This window comes from Canis lupus, chromosome X, assembly GCF_011100685.1.
Source record: "Canis lupus familiaris isolate Mischka breed German Shepherd chromosome X, alternate assembly UU_Cfam_GSD_1.0, whole genome shotgun sequence".
NCBI lineage: Eukaryota > Metazoa > Chordata > Mammalia > Carnivora > Canidae > Canis > Canis lupus.
Genome location: NC_049260.1, coordinates 35,336,307 through 35,354,558, shown reverse-complemented (window position 1 = coordinate 35,354,558; position 18,252 = coordinate 35,336,307). Strand labels below are relative to the sequence as shown.

Genomic DNA, 18,252 nt, shown 5'->3' with positions numbered 1-18,252 from the left:
ATATTTACATGATCATGATTCATGGTAAAACAGAGATAGTGAGGGGCACCTGGATGGCTCAGTCGATTAAGTATCTGACTTTTGATCTCAGAGTTGTGAGTTCAAGCCCTGTGTTGGGCTCCATGAGGAGCATGGATCCTAGTGAAAAAAAAAAACAAAAACCCAAACACCCAAAAAACCCCACAGAGATAGTGAGAGGAAAGGAATAAAGAAGTAATGAATGAGATATTATCAGAAGCTCAAGATGTCAATCTTTAGGCCCCTAGGTCCCATTACACACACATATAGATTTTTAAAACATCCTCCACCTACAGGGACCCCTGGGTGGCTCAGCAGTTAAGTGTCTGCCTTCGGCTCGGGTCATGATCTTGGAGTCCTGGGATCGAGTCCCATGTCGGGCTATCTGCAGGGAGCCTGCCTCTCTCTGTGTGTCTCTGATGAATAAATAAATAAAATCTTTAAAAAAAAAAATCCTCCACCTACATACATTATGGTGAAAATTGAGGTCTTATAATTTAAAGAAAATCCTAAAAGCGTTCAGAGAAAAATCAACTGGTTACCTGTACAGAAATGAGAATAAAATTGACAACCATGGATGCTATAAGACAATATCTTGAAAGTTCTGAGGGAAAACATTTTGATCCTAGAATTTCATAACAAGCCTCACTACCATTCAACCTTGAGAGCTCAATGAAACATTTCTGTTTAACACCTCTAAATTGTTTTTCCCAGGCCCTGACAATAGCAAAATTTCTCAGTGTTCAGATATGTAAACTATTTTTGAAAGAATTATTTGAAGATGTACTTTGTCAAAATAAAAATGAATCAAAAAGTAAGAAAAAATAAGATAAATCTAAGTCATTGCTGCATAATGCAAAAAAAAAAAAAAAAAATCAACAGGCCAAATAAATTCCCAGGTGATTTCTATATGTGAGGAGCACAGGTAGCAGAGGGAACTGAATGCATGTTAAGGTTCTTGTTTTGTTGGGGGTAGAGTATGGAGTTAGAGAAAAAGATATAGGTATTTATTGATGATACATGTTTATGAAAAATACATTTAAATAATGTAACAGGAATGAAACAAACAGAAGTACTCGGTAAATTTTTTGTAGCACTACTTTACATTATGGCCTATTAGGTAGGTCCATCTGAAAATGGTCCCTTGATTCTTAGCATCTTTAATCTCAATTTGATGAAGGGCTATTGGAAAAATAAATAATAGCTAAGATTTCTTGAGCAATTACTTTGTGCCAACACTATTTTAAGTACCTTATCTATATTATCTCATTTAAGCCTAATAAAAATAACTCTCTAAGATGGAGAAAGGGTCATTATTACTATTTTACTGGTAAGAAAATTGTACAAGGTAGATAAACTTGCTCAAATAAGCCAAAATTTGAACCTAGGCCATCTGGTTTCAAATTTCCTTCCTACGTACTACTATGCTGCCCTATAGGCAGAGCCTTCAGCTTTACTTATTTATTTAATAACTTTGTGAGCGTCTCTGAATTCCAAGGCAGTGAAAGAGTAAAGGAGGGGAGGCTAGTTAGAGGTGAATGAGACTCTGTTCCTACCTTAATATACATCCTCATGCAGCTACTGGGTAGATAGAGAAAGCAATATGGCATGATGTTAAAAGAACAGATTTGGGCATCAGATAGAAATGGAGTTGAATCTTCACATTAGCACTTACAAGCTACATGCCCTTAACCAAACTATTTCATTTTCCTAAGCTCCAGTTTCAACAACCATGAAATAAGAATAACAATAGTACCTACTTCACTGGGTGGTGAAGATTGAGATGGTCTATGTAAAGAACTCAAGCTATTGTTATTTTAGGCAATAAGAATGTGTCTTTGGAGCCCACAGGTAATTTGAGTTGGGGAGATTAGGAAACACTTCATGGGAGAAATAATATTTGAGCTAGGTTTTGAAGAACAAATAAGATGTTTAATATGCAGAAATGGGAAGAGGTCTATTCAGACTGAGCTAACAGCATGAGCAAATGCATGAAGGCAGGAAATTAAATTGGGTCAGATCATACAGTACACTGAAGGAAATAGTAAATAAAGCTTGAACAGTGACTTTGATTTGTATTTTGGGAAAATAAATGAAATAAGATTATGAACTCCAGGCAGACAGAACCTCTTTGATTTCCTCCTTAATTTTGCCACCCCATGTCCCACGGAATAGAACTGAATAGCATAGAAGTTACATGTGTTATCACATGTTTTTTTTTAAAGATTTTATTTATTTATTCATGAGAGGCAGAGAGAGAGAGAGAGAGAGGCAGAGACACAGGTAGAGGGAGAAGCAGGCTCCATGCAGGAAGCCCGATGTGGGACTCGATCCCAGGATTCCAGGATCACACCCTAAGCCAAAGGCAGATGCTCAACCACTGAGCCATCCAGGCATCTCTATCACATGTGTTGATAGGGTAACTCCATGTTTGTACCCTCTGCCTTTGCCCTCTTCTTGGGTCCATTTTAGAGGCTACAAAAAGCCATGGTTTCCCAGTCTCCCTCGCAGCCAAAAGTGGCCATGCTTCACAGTCTGACTAATGAACTACAAGCAGAAATCTATTGGAGGGCTTCTGGGAGAATTTTGCTTTATTTTTTTTTAAAGATTTATTTATTTATTTGACAGAGAGACAGTGAGAACAGGGTGAGGGGCAGAGGGAGAATCCTCAAGTAGACTCCTCACTAAGTGCAGAGCCCGAGGTGGGGCTTGATCACAGGAACCTGAGATCATGACCTGAGCTGAAATCGAGAGTCAGCCACTTAACTGACTGAGCCACCCAGGTGCACCAAAAGTTTTGCTTTATAAAGAAAGGAGGGAAAATATCCTGAGATCGTCTCTTTTTCTCTAGTTCATGCCATGTCTGGAGTTGCATCAACCATCTTATGACCATGAACTCATGGAGCAGAGGATGCTAATATAGTTAAGACATTAAACCAATTCCTGGGGCATCTGGGTGGCTCAGTTGGTTAAACGTCCAACTCTTGGTTTCAGCTCAGGTCATGATTTCAGGGTTGTGGGATCAGGCCCTGCATCTGGCTCTATGCTTAGTGTGGAGTCTGCTTGTCCCTCTCCATCTGCTTCTCCTCCACACACGCTCTTTAAAATAATAAATAAATAAACAAATAAACAAACAAATAAATAAAATCTTAAAAAAAAATTTCCCAGCAGCCACAAATCTCCAGACGCCTTGTTATGTGAGAAAAATGAACTCCTGTCCATTGCTGGCCAAATCGTTCTTGTAGTCAAAATCATTCCTAGCTGATACAATGGAAGATATTCTGGTTTTGAGAATTTTAAAAATAAAGTAGAAGTAGTTTTTACTCAGGCAGAGTTTCATTTATTCTATTTTTCTCAAGTCAGTGCCCATAGTCCCAATGATTTTGAAACCTAATCTAGGATTTGGCTGAGGTCAGACCAGATCTGGGAAAGTCTGTAAATGGGTTGTGACAACTACATACCAGAGACAGATGGGTTTACTGTTCAGTGGCACTATTCATCAATACAGGTTTATGCATGGTCTCTTAAATCTATTTATTATTTGTTCTATCTGCAAAAGTGTTCTGTTGTCAAAGAGAAAATATTTTGGCATTAAATAATGACCTACGATATCAGAATAATTGAACATAACATCCATAAAGAGGAAATAATTGACTGGTATGGAAATTCAGCATGACAGAATTGTTACTTTGCTGCAGTATAGTCTAACTTTTCTGCACTGAAAAAACTGTCATGTGATGATTCCAGGGGATGATAAAAGCTAAACTCAGTATCAGATTTCAAGTTATAGATTTATCCACTTTTATAGCTTAGTAGCCCTCAAAATCAGATAGTTTGGGTTCAATATACTCTAGGTTCCAATACATTTCTGGTTGTTTGAGTCAGCAAAAATATAAAACTGAAAAATTAAGAAAACACATATAAATGAAATTACTGACGGATCAACAACCTCATAATATTTTGCAATCTTATTTTGTGCCTTTGGTTTAGTTAACATGTTGCTATACCACTACCTATCTCTCAATAGTAACTAATTCAATAGTCTTTTGATAACATTCAGGGTAAGTAATTTTGGCATCCTTCATAAGTATCAAATAAAAAACAAAGTTATAATTTACATTTTCTTGAGGAGTATTGTTTTCTCTCCAGACTTTGCTTTTGGCTGGGGATGCCTGGGTGGCTCAGCAGTTGAGTGTCTGCCTCCACCTCTGGTCATGATCCTGGAGTCCCGGGATCAGGTTCCACGTCAGGCTCCCTGCATGGAGTCTGCTTCTCTCTCTGCCTGTGTCTCTGCCTCTCTCTGTGTGTCTCTCATGAATAAATAAATAAAATATTTTTTTAAAAACTTTGCTTTGGCTTAGAATTTGGAGTTTCCTTTCCTTTTGGCTCATTCTACCTTGTTCAAAAATCTCTAGAAACAATGGGCTGCAGTTTTTTGAAGTATAAATGAATCCTTTTTTTATAAAAAGATTTATTTATTTATTTGAGAGAGAGTGAGAGTGATCACATGCCTCAGTGCATTCAAGTGGGAGCAGGGGTGAGGGAAGAGAAAGAAAGAATCCTCAAGCTGACTTCCTGTTGAGCACAGAGCCCGATATGGGGCTGGATCCCAGGACCCTGACTGAGATCATGACCTGAGGTGAAATCAAGAGTTGGACGCTTAACCAACTGAGACACTCAGGCGCCCAGAAAAATGAATTCTATACAAATATTTCCATTGGTTTATGGGAAAGGTAGTCACCGCAGGTCTCAAGCACCCTTACATCGCCTTGCTAAGTGTGCCATGCTAAAGCCTAACCATCCCCTGATACTGACTAGTTTCTATAGAGTCCCATATACAATTGGGTTGGTCAGGGTGATCAAAAGATGACTACAATGGGATGGTTTGCTCCCTAGGAAAGGGGAACTGACTTGTTTGATACTTGCTACAAAACATGCTGAGTTATTGATGCTGGGCTCCTCAGCTGTGGCATAATCCACTATATGTTTAGCCTCTCACATCAGGAGTCTTAGAGGCACAGGAACTGGCACTGCTATGCTGAAACTCCTACCATTTGCTGTGCTGGAATAAAATGTCTTATTGTGATTTATTGAATCTTGTTCAATACTTTTTTGACACCTGTGGAAGCAGGGGTTTTACTCTATTAGCCTCATCAGACTACCAAAAACAAACCTATAGTGTAACAAAATCAGGTTCATCAACCCACTGCAATGAGGGAGATCACATCAGAGGAACCATGAGACATTTTATCAAAGGAAGGATAAGACAAAGCATTATAGAATTTCGGGGGGAGGGGAGGGTGGAGTTTAGGCGAAATTGAAAATGAAGCAGTAAACTCAAAGCAAGGTTGTGTGAAAAGAGACCAACATCAACTCTAATCTGCAATGTAAACCCCTGGATTCCTTGGAATCTACAAAGTTAGGATATATGTACAATGTGAAATCCAGAACCCCTACCTAAAGCTCTGTACCTATGGTGAAAATTGCAGCTGTTTCTCTAGATCAAAGTGACTTAAATTCTCCAGGCAAGAATGAGATGTTTCATTTTTAAAGAAATATTTTCATTTTATTTTTTAAAAATTTTTATTTATTTATTTATTTATTTATTTATTTATTTATTTATTCATGAGAGAGAGAGAGAGAGAGAGAGAGAGAGGCAGAGACACAGGCAGAGGGAGAAGTAGGCTCCATGCAGGAAGCCTGATGCAGTACTTGATCCCAGAACCCTGGGATCATGCCCTGAGCCAAAGGCAGACGCTCAACTGCTGAGCCACCCAGGCATTCCAGAGGAATATTTTCAAAAAGCAAAGTTTCTGATAGTCTATGATTTTAGAGAATAAAGTTTCTAAGTAAGTATGGCAGCAGTAGTCACCAAAGAAGGTGGTTATTATGACATTCTATACCTATAGCATGCCCTTGGGAAAAATATTATTTCCTGTTAACTGTGCAATCATAATTTTTAAACCAAAAACTATATATATTTTTAAACCACAGTAATAATTAACCATGGTCATTTTTAAGGAATTATTTATTTATTTACTCATTTATTTACTTTTAAAGATTTTGTTTATTCATGAGAGACACAAAGAGAGACAGAGACATAGGCAGAGGGAGAGGCAGGTTCCACGCAAGGATTCCCATGTGGGACTCGATCCAAGGAGTACGGGATCACGCCCTGAACCAAAGACAGACGCTCAACCACTGAGCCACTCAGGCGTCCCTTTTTTTAGGAATTTAAACTTAAAAAAAAAATTGTCAAAATTACCTAAGAGTTTGCTAGAAGTACAAAAAGGCAAAAAGAGCATTTTGAGTCTTAATAAAATATGTTCTATGATTTTTAGATAAGTAATAACAGAAATCATCTGTTATCTAGGCAGGTAATTGGTTGTTTTACAAAAAAAAATCTAATGTTTTCAGTTCATTGGTCAATGGACATTTGGGTTGTTTTCATCTTTCAGTTAATGGGAATAGTGAAGCTGTGAACATTCAGGTACAAATATTTCTACATGCACTTTTAATTCTTTTTGGGTATTTATGTAAGAGTGGAATCGCTGGGTCACATGGCAATTGTTAGCTTAGCTTTTTTGAAGACCAACCAAACTGTTCACAGGAGCTGCACCATGTTACATTGCCATCATTGAAGCATAAAGACCCCAATGCTCCATCCACATCCTCACCAACACTTGCTATTTTGTATTTTAATTATAGCCATCCTACTAAGTGTGAAGAAATATCTTGTGGTGGTTTTGATTTGAATTTCCTTAAGATTAGCAATGCTGACTATCTTTTCATGTATTTATTGGCCATCTGTATACCTTCTTCAGAGAAATGTCTTTTCAAGTCCTTTGCACATTTTTAAGATTGTATTGTCTTTTGTTGAGTTGTAAGAGTCTTATATGTATTCTGGATACTAGACTCTTATAAAATTCATGATTCACAAATTTTCTTCCATTCTGTAGGTTGTAGTTTTACTTTCTTTTTTTTTTTTTTTTTTAATATTTTTTTAGGGCAGCCCGGGTGGCTCAGGGGTTTAGTGCCGCCTTCAGCCCAGGGCGTGATCCTGAAGAATTTGGAGTTTCCTTTCCTTGCCCCTGTATCTTCCCTTTCGTGAAGGGAAAGGGATATCTTCCCTTTCGTGATCTCAGGATCGTGAGATCGAGCCCCATGTCAGGCTCTGCACTGAACCTGAAGCTTAAGACTTTCTCTCTTGCTCTCCCTCTCCCTCACTTGAGCTCATGCTCTCTTGCTCTATCTCTAAAAAAAATAGATATTTTTATTTTTTCAATTTATTCATGAGAGACACACAGAGAGAGGTGGAGACGTAGGCAGAGTGAGAAGCAAGTTCCCAGCGAGGAGCCCGATGCAGACTCAATCTCTGGACCTCAGAATCATGCCCTAAGGCAAAGGCAGATCTCAACCACTGAGCCACCCAGGCATCCCTCTAAAAAAATAAAAAAATTTTTAAAGTTTTTTTTTTAATATTTTTAAACTATATTTATTCATGAGAGACACAGAGAGAGAGAGAGAAAGAGAGGCAGAGACACAGGCAGAGGGAAAAGTAGGCTCCATGCAGGAAGCATGATGTGGGACTCAATCTCAGGACTCCAGGATCACGCCCTGATCCAAAGGCAGATGCTCAACCATTAAGCCACCCAGGCGTCCCTTTTATTATCTCCTTTAATCCACACAGTCAACTTTTGTTTTCTCTAGACACAGAAAAAACTAATAGGCAGGAAATAGTTAAGTTCTAGTTAAGGCAGCCCAGGTGGCTCAGCGGTTTAGTGCCACCTTCAGCCCAGGGCGTGATCCTGGAGACCCGGGATCGAGTCCCATATCAGCTCCCTGCATGGAGCCTGCTTCTCCCTCTGCCTGTGTCTCTGCCTCTATCTCTCTCTCTCTCTCTCTCTCTGTATGTGTGTGTGTCTCTCATGAATAAATAAAATCTTAAAAAAAAAGAACCTTCTAGCTAATTTTCCCTGCATACACTTTTTAGATTATATTAGTAAATTTTAAGGGGATATAATAAGCATGTGTCAATGATCTAAAGCACTGGAATATTCTGTGAACTTAAAATAGTTCTATGATTTATAAGAATGAGAGTAAATTGAAACTATGTTTAGTGACTAAAGTTTTATATGTTTTTTATACTAAGAAATTAGTACAAAATTTATCCAAAGATTATTCGTCAATAAATTCAATCTAATGTTTAAAACCTAAACAGATGTTTACTAAAGATCTGGATAAAAGATGCTTGTTAAACTGTCATCTAGTGAAGCACCATTTTATATTTTGTAATCTTTAACATCTTGTGCAAACAATGAAAATGTATTTGTTCCAAAAGACCAACATATGAAATTTAGGAAGTTTAAATAATGAGAAGTTTGGCCTTAGTTGTATAAACTAGAACAGTGACTTGCATTAATTTTATAGATTAAAACCAAGAGAAGACATTCTTCTTACCTTGTAACTATAGTAAAAAAAAAGGCCATGATTTAAACTTATTTTTTGTGTTTTTTAAAGTGAAAGAAACACAGTTTATTGTATTTTTTCTTTCTTCCTCAAAGACATTTATGACTATCTGTACTAGATATTCCTAGAATTTGCACCTAATGACAAAATAATTTTTCTGATTATCTTTAAAATTTCCTAAGTGAGTCAAAGAGAAAAGGAAAAACTGTAAAAGGAGAGAAGGAGTTGGTTTCCGAATGAAGTTAGCACTGTAAAAGCTAAACACCCATTTTGACATATGGTTGTTATATACAGCTTCCCACAAGAGTCATTAGAGGTGTTTTAACCAATAACTTGGGGTCTTGATCATTTTATCAAGTCATAGCACTGAAAAGTCAGCACTTGTTAGTATTCAATGTATGGAAAAATAACGTGTTTTCTCTTTCTTAGATGGGATAGTCTCTGTGAGTTTTTTCCTGTTGTTCTAAGATACGTCTAGCACCTCTCAGAGGAACAATCTTATACATGTCAAAGTTGGCCTAAGGTGGCCACTACAATTCCAAATTATCCTCAGGGATGTTATGCCAGAAGTTAGTATATTATTAGCAAACAACTCCCTGAGAAATTACCTGACACTCAGTTAAACAAAAAAATATCACTTATACATGACTTCGGCCCTTAACTCTAATGTTAAGTTATCTCAACTGCTCAGTGGAAAAATCAGCAGCCTCCTAGAGGGCAGAATATTTACAAAGATCTCTTCCAAGGCCAATTTCTCAAAAGTTCTCAGACAACACACAAGATGATGGAACACAGAACATAGATAGTATTAAAAGATTGTTCAGGGGCTCCTAGGTGGCTCAGTCAGTTAAGTGTCTGCCTTTGGCTTGGGTCGTGATCCCAGGGTCCTGGTATGGAGCCTCATGTCAGGTTCCCTGCTCATTGGGGAGTCTGCTTCTTCCTCTGCCCCTCCCCCAACCCCTTGCTTGTGCTCTCTCTCAAATAAATAAAATCTTTAAAAAAAGAGAGAGACGTATTTCATGAGAGGACACCAAAGTCTGATCAGAACTCTAAAATCCTAGGATGGAATAACAAATCTGACACCGAAGGGCCAAAAAGATCATCAGAGCCCAGATTCAGTGCAGAAAGTATGTTATTAGTGATAGAGATGCCTCAAGTGGGGGAGATGCAAGGAGCTGCAGATGTGCACATTATTACTGAGTGAAGGGTCCTGGTTCATAGTAGTGAGGGTCCTGACCGTACCTTGGTAGAAACTCTAAATTATCCTAGCCTAATCAGTCTAAAATCACAAGGGACAAATCTGTAGTCCAAGAAAAATCAGTTTTTGTTGGCCCACTGTGGTGAGGGACGCTGGGGACTGCTTTGGCTAATGAGTGGAGAGCTACTGAAGACCTGGCTGTTATGTGTGTGGCAAGGGATCAAGGATGAGTGGCGGCAGCTAGGCTGTCTTATATGCTTCAAGCTATGACATAGTTGGGACAGAATTATGCCCTCAACAAGGCTTGCTACTTTAAATTTGTTTCAATAACTACATTATGGCCAAACCAGAAAGATTTCCCCAAAGCTGATAAAAATTCCATGGATGGAACACTATGGAAGAAGCTATTCAAAGCCTGAGTGCTACAGATGCTCCAGACCGACTACAAAATGGACAGAATGAAAGCTCCCATGATGAACCCCTCACTTTAGACAACGGCTGAAAGGATGTTGTGGTCTGCCCTACCCCACTTCCAGGTAGAAGACTACTCTCTTTGTTTTTAATACTTGGAAGCCCTGTGTGCGTGGTAGGCAGTGATGACAGAGCCAAAAAAATGCCTAGGATAAAGATGGGCAATCCAAACAAGGCAAAGACTCTGCAGTACAAGACAAAACTAAGGAAGGGGATATCAAATTCCCTCCAAAGTAACGTGTAAGACAATGCGGATACGGCTGTTTGAGCAGGGGCTACCCATAAGGAGACTGATAGGATGAGTACCAAAGAAATTTGGTCTGGATATTGAGCCATGGAGGGAGGGGCAGCAAACAGTGAGCTGTCCACCCAACTGGAATTGAGAGTGCCTCTATGAAACCAGATCCCTCCACAGAAATCGTTCTATTGGAGGAATTGAGAAGCCAAATAAATGGCTGCCTTAAAACACATTCCTCCTCCAGTACCTTTACTGCTTGACCATGAACCAAGTATTCTGATTTAACTGCCTTTAAGGAGAAAAGGGACTAAGGATGGGGGTTGAGGTTTCTTCACTCCCAGAGCAAACCAGAGGCCTTAACCTCTAATTAGGATACAGTGAGGTAAAGGGAGGGCAAGGAAGCAGGATAAAAATTTTTATGACTCACTTGAATACCAGTGCTCATTCACAGCCATGTATTCACCTGGCCAGAACTAGAAATGAAATAATATGAAGAGGGGAATTAACTGTAACCATCTGAGTCTGGCTTTTTGGACCCTTGTTGTATGCCCTCTGGAAAAGGGAGACTGCTTCTGCTTGGACGCATCTCAGCGGGTTCTGGACTTGCCACCCAGACACTTACCCACGACATTCCATTTGCAAAAGAGCTACTTGTCTGCTATCGGGCAGGCACTTGGGGAGACTGAGCATCTCACAGTACCTCCGGGTTACACTGCACCTAAATTGTCTCATCTTAGGTGGGTCTACTCAATGCTTAGAGTTAGAAAGGCACAATAGACTTTTCTTATTTAATGAAATGGCATGCCTAGTCCCACAGGTGTGTCCTCTTCACATTAAGATATTGTGGCCACAGCTTTAGGGGCCACGGTAGCTCCCCCTCCTACATCACTCACAGGGGCAGCCTCCAGTTATGTAGGGACCCACTTCCAGAGTGTCCCTAAAAATGCCTGGGCTTGGCTTATTGATGTCTCAGCCAAACTAAAAGCTGATGAGGTGTCCTGGGGAGCAGCAGCTGTCCAACTCCAACAGCTCCATTAGAAACACTGTGGTGGGATCCCTGGGTGGCGCAGCGGTTTAGCGCCTGCCTTTGGCCCAGGGCGTGATCCTGGAGACCCGGGATCGAATCCCACGTCGGGCTCCTGGTGCATGGAGCCTGCTTCTCCCTCTGCCTATGTCTCTGCCTCTCTCTCTGTGTGACTATCATAAATAAATAAAAATTAAAAAAAAAAAAAAGAAACACTGTGGTAAGGACTGGTTTAGTACAATGGGTCAAATTGAAAGTCATCACCCTTGCCTTAGGCAGTACTGCTGAGGACCATCCATGTTGTGTTTTCCCTGACTCTTGGGCTATGGCTAATGCCCCAGCTCTCAGGTCAAGCACCCGAATGATGACTGACTGGTGTAGTAAAGACACCCCTCTGTGAGGCTGAGAACTCTGAAGAGCCATTGCTACAGCCCAACAAGACATCTCTATAGCCCATGTGGACACTTGTAGAAGGGGTCCACACCCGCTAAGACTGAATGCAGCCATATGGCCTATCAGGCTTCCAAGGAAACATCTCCTTTGGAACAGCCGAGTAGGGAAGATCAGGACTGAAAGAGTTGGAGCAATAGGAGACTGGTACTCCATATTTGTGATCCCACTCTGACAATCTCTAGTCCTTCCTCTCCTTTTTTCCCCTCTGGTTCTAGTGCCTGAGAAACCTGACTGATTTCATCCTGAAGCAGCAGTTAGACCACAGGAGGAAGGTGACTACAATCTTTGCTTCTGCTACCACTTGGTTTCAATTGTTGGGGGTGGAAGAGCACTGACCATCAGAACAATCAGTTGGTGAAATTCATAAGCCCTAGAGTATCCCTACCATGGCCTGCTTGATGACAGGGGACATCATGGTTCCACCAAGTTCTACCATGGTGCCTCCTATCTGAAATGGAAAAAGATCTGGGTGGAGGTGGAAGTTGGCTGAGTGCAGAGAGACATACTGGCTACTGACTTAGAACAAATGAACTATGTGGTCATGGAAAGGAAACAATAACCTGATAATGGGACACCTTCATCCCTATGAGGTGTGTGTGTTTGGGGAAGGGGTGGGAACATTTAATGCTTTCTTTGTCCCCTTCACCGAGCACTGTAGCATCACAAAACTGTCACATGGTTCACATGAGTCAAGCAGCAGCTGCAAGTGACATGACCCTACTGCTGGGCTTGTTATCTCATCCTTGTGCTATGAACACAGAAAAACTAATGTGGGCTTGGCCCAGTGGAATTACTGTGTTGCACTGGACACCCTCAGGATGGCAGGGCTATTCTGCTCTGCCTGATACCCTAACAAAAAAAGGAGGACTATTCGGCTGGGCCTGACATCTCAGCTCTCTCCTATGTGTACCAGTTCAATCTTGTTTCAATTTGACTGCTAAGAATTAAGATGTTGAACCGTGGGCCCCAGGTTTCTCAGCTATGATGCAACTCACTGATCACAGGGTCTCCATCTGGGCCCATCACATCATGCCATGGGACTTGGGGACATGAGAACCAGAGCTATTGTGGTGATGCCCCTGTTGTCTGCTGCGCTAAGGCTTACTCTGATCACGTCGTCACTTTTGGCACCTACGGATGGCAGGTTTATTCCTGGCAATTTAGAGGTTGGTGTTCTTCCCTAACAAAGATAGAACAAGACACAATAAAATTTTTATCTCTTAATGAAGAATATAACTATTTTTTATTCATGATAGGCACACAGTGAGAGAGAGAGAGGCAGAGACACAGGCAGAGGGAGAAGCAGGCTCCATGCACCGGGAGCCTGACATGGGATTCGATCCCGGATCTCCAGGATCGCGCCCTGGGCCAAAGGCAGGCGCCAAACCGCTGCGCCACCCAGGGATCAGAATATAACTATTTTTTAAATGGCTTCCTTCTTCCTTCTTTTTCCTTTGTTCACACATTAGAAATCACTCATTTAAAAGATACTGGGGGTGCATGGGTGGCTCAGTAGGTTTAGTGTCTGCTTTCAGCTCAGGTCATGATCCCAGGGTCCAGGGATCGAGTCCCACGTTGGGCTTCCTGCTCCGTGGGGAGCCTGCTTCTCCCTCTCTCTCTTCTACTCCCCCTGCTTGTGCTTTCTCTGTCAAATAAATAAATAAAATCTTAAAAATAAAAATTAAAAAAATAAAAGATAATGAATTTTACAAAGAGGTATCTGTACCCCCATATTCACTGCAGCGTGAACATACACACACACACACATACAGAGACAAAGGAATATTATTCAGCCATAAAAAAGAAGGAAACCCTGCCATTTGGATAAAATCTTGATGGCAATATGCTAAGTAAAGTAAGTCAGACACAGAAAGACAAAGACTATACCATATGATCACACTTACATGTGGGAATCCAAAAAAGTCAAACTCATAGAAATAAAAAGTAGGTTGGTGGTTGCCAGGGGCTGGGGTGGGGGAAATGGGGAAATGTTAGTCAAATGGTATAAATCTCCAGTTATAAAATGAATAAGTTCTGAAGATCTAGTATATAGTATCGTAACTATAGTTAACATGTGTTATATATTTGAAAGTTGGTAAGAGAGTAGATCTTAAATGTTCTCAGTCCCCAATTTTTTTTTAAGTAACTGGGACGTGAAATAAAAGATACTGAATTTTAGCACAGCTAGAAATTTTTAAGATTATACATTTGGATAAGTTTTTTGTTTTTGTTTTTTGTTTTTGTTGTTTTTAGAGCTCCTTGCAAACATTCTTATTTCAAGGCCTGAAACCAAAGTTAACACTTTCATCTCTTTTACAAGCAAGCATAAGTTTCCTTTTAGTTTTTTTTAATGTTAAACACTCTATAAATTACACAAATGTTTTAAAAATCTGGAAGATGGGACGCCTAGGTGGCTCAGTCAGTTAAGCATCTGCCTTTGGTTTAGGTCATTGTGGGGTCCTAGGATTAAGCCCCACATCAGGCTCCCTGCTCAGCAGGGAGTCCGCTTGTCTTTCTCCCTCTGCCCCTCCCCCTGCTCATTCTCTCTCTCTCTCTCTCAAATAAAGAAAATATTTTTAAAAATCTGAAACATTATATGTGTTTTATCAATCAGCTGTTGATTAGGAAAGAAAAAAATCTGGACCTTTAGTTGACTACCTGTATTCAATTTTTCAAAACTTTTTATCATGCATATTCCCACACCTACAGAAAAGAAGAAAAGGAACAGAGTATAAAGAACTTCTATGTAGCCATCATCAACTTTAATAATTCTCAACATGTTGCCAGTGGTATTTCATCTACCTCTGCCCACTTTATTTTCCAAAGTGTTTTCATAGAAACCTTAGACACTTCATTTCACATGTAAATCCATGTAAGTCAATCTTAATCCTAAATAAAAGAACACAATATAAATAGAACTACAGTGTACAGATGAAGAAATATACCTGTCCCATTCATTCATTGAAGCCAGAAGCTAGGCATACTATGCTAGTGCTGGGGCCATGACAGAGAGAGCCACATTAGTACAAGAAAAGACAGTTAGTTCATAGGTAATTAAGGTGAAATAACAAATTTAAGAATTATTACTCTTAAGTAATGATGATGGTAATAGTTAATATTTATAGATCACTTACTGTTTGTAAATGTTAACTCATCAATTCTTCACAATCATCCTCTGAGGTAAATACTAGGATTTTAATCTAAGTGATCTGATTCCAGAGGCTGTGCTCTAAGGGGGAAAAAAAAGAGAGAGAGAGACAGAGAAACAGAGAGACAAAGAGAAGACTACTTTAATCTTGTGGTAAAAACAATGCTATTTGTTCACCAAACCATTTCATTTTCTTCCTAGGCACACAAGACTGTATTTCGCAGCTCCATGGCCTTTATTTTAAGAAGAATTTATTATTGGGGCACCTGAGTAGGTGGCTTGGTTGAGTGTTTGACTCTTGATTTTGTCTAAGGTCATGGTCTTGGGGTTGTGAGATTGAGCCCTGCATGAGGTTCTGTGCTCAGCATGGGGTCTGCTTGACCCTCTTTCTCTTCTCCCACCTCTAAAATAATTAATAACTCTTAAAAAAAGAATTTATTACTTAAGTATAGTTGACAGACCATGTTATATTAATTTCAGGGACACAACATAGTGATTTAACAATTCTATATGTTAAGCTTTGCTCACCACAGTAAGCGTAGTCACCATCTTTCTCCATATAACATTATTATAATATTATTGACTACTCTCTATGCTGTACTTTTCATCTCTGCAACTTATTATAACTGAAAACTTGTACCTCTTAATCCCCTTCACCTATTTCACCCATTCTTCATTCCCTAGCCCTCACTGCAGCATTATTTACAATAACCAAGGTATGGAAGTAACCTAAGTGTCCACTGATAAATGAATGGATAACAAGATGTGGTATATATACAATGGAATATCACCTAGCCATAAAAAAGAATAAAGTCTTGCCATTTGAGACAACATAGACTAACCCAGCTCCTAGCCATGTGACTAATTCTGACTAATGGGATGTGGGTGGACACTAAAAAAATCTCCTGGTTAAAGTGATGGCTTCCCAAGGTAGAAGGAGCCTGGATCTCTGGGTTAGTACTTAGAGTAGGATGGGCATCTCCATCAGGTAATATCTTTACTGAACTTTGTGAGCACAAGAAATACTCTTACTGTTAAGTCACTGTGATTTAGTGGTTTATTATGGCAGCTTGTGTAAATTAACAGAAACAGTTTAAACTTTAACAAATCATGAAATTTTTAAAAATACTGAAATGTACAGAATATATTAACAATCATCTCTTTCTACCCAGATTTAATAGATATTAATATTGTCACATTTCTTTCAGGTATTTCTTCAGTAAACCCATTACATAGAACTAATAGCTAACAACCAATAAAGCACTGCCTCATCCCTTACCCCTCCCTAGATGTAACTACCATCCTGAAAAGCTATGTCATCCTCATTTACATTTTTCACTTTGACTACAATATATGAAATTATAGCGTTATTTTGTGTGCTTCAAAAATGGGCAGAAATAAGAAACAAAACAGATGAGTGAAGAAAAAAAAAGAAAGATACAAAGCAAGAAACAGACAGTTAACTATATAGAACATACTAATGGTTACCAGAGGGGAGGGGGTGGATAAAATAAGTGATGGGGAATAAGAAGTACACTTGTCATGACAGCTCAAGGTGATGTATAGAACTGGTGAATCACTATGTTGTATGCCTAAAAACAATATAACAGTGTATGTTAACTACACTGTAATTAAAATTAAATTTTAAAAAATAAAAAATAAAAATGGACAGAAATGTATCAATATCAAAAAAGATTGCTGTTTTCATTCAGTATTGTTTTTGAGATGTATCTATGTTGTTACATATAGGTTTAATTCCTTCATTTGAACAGTTACATAGAAATACAGCAGTTTGGGGTGCCTGGGTGGCTCAGTTGGTTAAGTAGACAACTCCTGATTTCAGCTCCAGTTGTGATCTCAAGGTCTTGGAATCAAGCCCCGTGTCATGCTCTACACTAAGTGAGGAGTCTGCTTGAGGATCCTCTCTCTCCTTCCTCTGCCCAACTGTGTGCTCACACTGCATGTACTTTCTCTTTCTCTAAAATAAACAGATCTTTTTTTCTTTAAAATATTTTATTTAAAAATAAATAAATAAAAGATTTTATTTGTTCATGAAAGACAGGGAGAAAAAGGCAGAGACGTAGGCAGAGGGAGAAGCAGGCTCCAGGCAGGGGGCCTGATGTGGGACTCGATTCTGAGACTGCGGATCACGCCCTGAGCCAGGGGCAGGTGCTCAACCACTGAGCCACCCAGGTTTCCCTAAAATAAACAAATCTTAAAAAAAAAATAGCAATTTACTCAGCCATTTTGCTTCTACAATAGGGCAATGAAATTCCTTTTACATTCCTAATATCATATAGTCAGGGGAGGCCTCGCTAAGGATTTTCTCATTTACACAGATACTGGAAGGATGAGAAACCAGCCACCTGAGCTGGGACAACTGGGAAACAAGTGTTTCCCATATTTGGAACAGTGGACAAGCCCTAACATTGTGGAGAACAGCAGGTGCTAGACCCAGTGAGGTTATAGGTGTAGTAAGCGAAGGAAAGAGTGGCATAAGAGTGGTGAAGAAGCAGGCAAGGGTCACTTTGTTAATGGCTTTAGAGACCACAGTAAGAAGTTTGGGTTTTCTTTTACAGGCAAAAACTATAAAAGTGTTGTCTTTTTCTACATTGGTCAGACCACACTCACAGTATTGACTTCCTTTCCTCAACTTTACCATCAATGGAGCATCTCTTGAATGAATGCAGTTACTGCTTTTGCAGTCTGCTTTGGAGGAACTGACTGTAGTATCTTGTAAAAAAAAAAAAATTACTTTTCAATCTCTTTCCCACTCATTTGTGTCTGAGGGGCAGTTGTATGCTTCAAAATGAAGTTATATTTATCACAATTCTATTTTTCTATCAAGAGGGCTTAAAAGGAAATATTCTTTTATTTCTCCCTATTTTGCAATCAATTTATTAAAATCAGATTGACTTCATGAAAGATCTCAAATGTCTAGGTCAATTGAAGAGCCAAGGAAATATCATGCTGCTAGTTCTGAAACTATCTGAAGTGTGAAGAATCTGGTGATGACCAAATAGAGGAATAATTAGTAGTTATGAATGAAAGAATTATGTATATATACTACAAAGCCAAGCACTGTACTATAGGCTGTAAAATTATAAATTACACGATTTACAAAAGTGATTCGGAGGAGTCATTCCTTTAGTAACTCAGCCAAACTTGCTAACAATTTTTCTCCTTCCCCATTCATTTCCTCACTAGCACTTCCTGTATTTGTCTAACAGCTA

General features: G+C 39.3%; 1 non-coding gene across 2 annotated transcripts in view; it reads right to left on the bottom strand.

Moving 5' to 3' along the window:
• The window catches only part of LOC102154834, a 259,915-nt gene that overhangs the window by 239,737 nt on the left and 1,926 nt on the right, over positions 1 to 18,252 (bottom strand). For both annotated transcript variants that reach the window (XR_005386257.1, XR_005386256.1), the window contains exon 2: positions 15,006 to 15,100. This is a non-coding gene — a transcript (uncharacterized LOC102154834). The remainder of the gene's footprint in view (positions 1 to 15,005; positions 15,101 to 18,252) is intronic.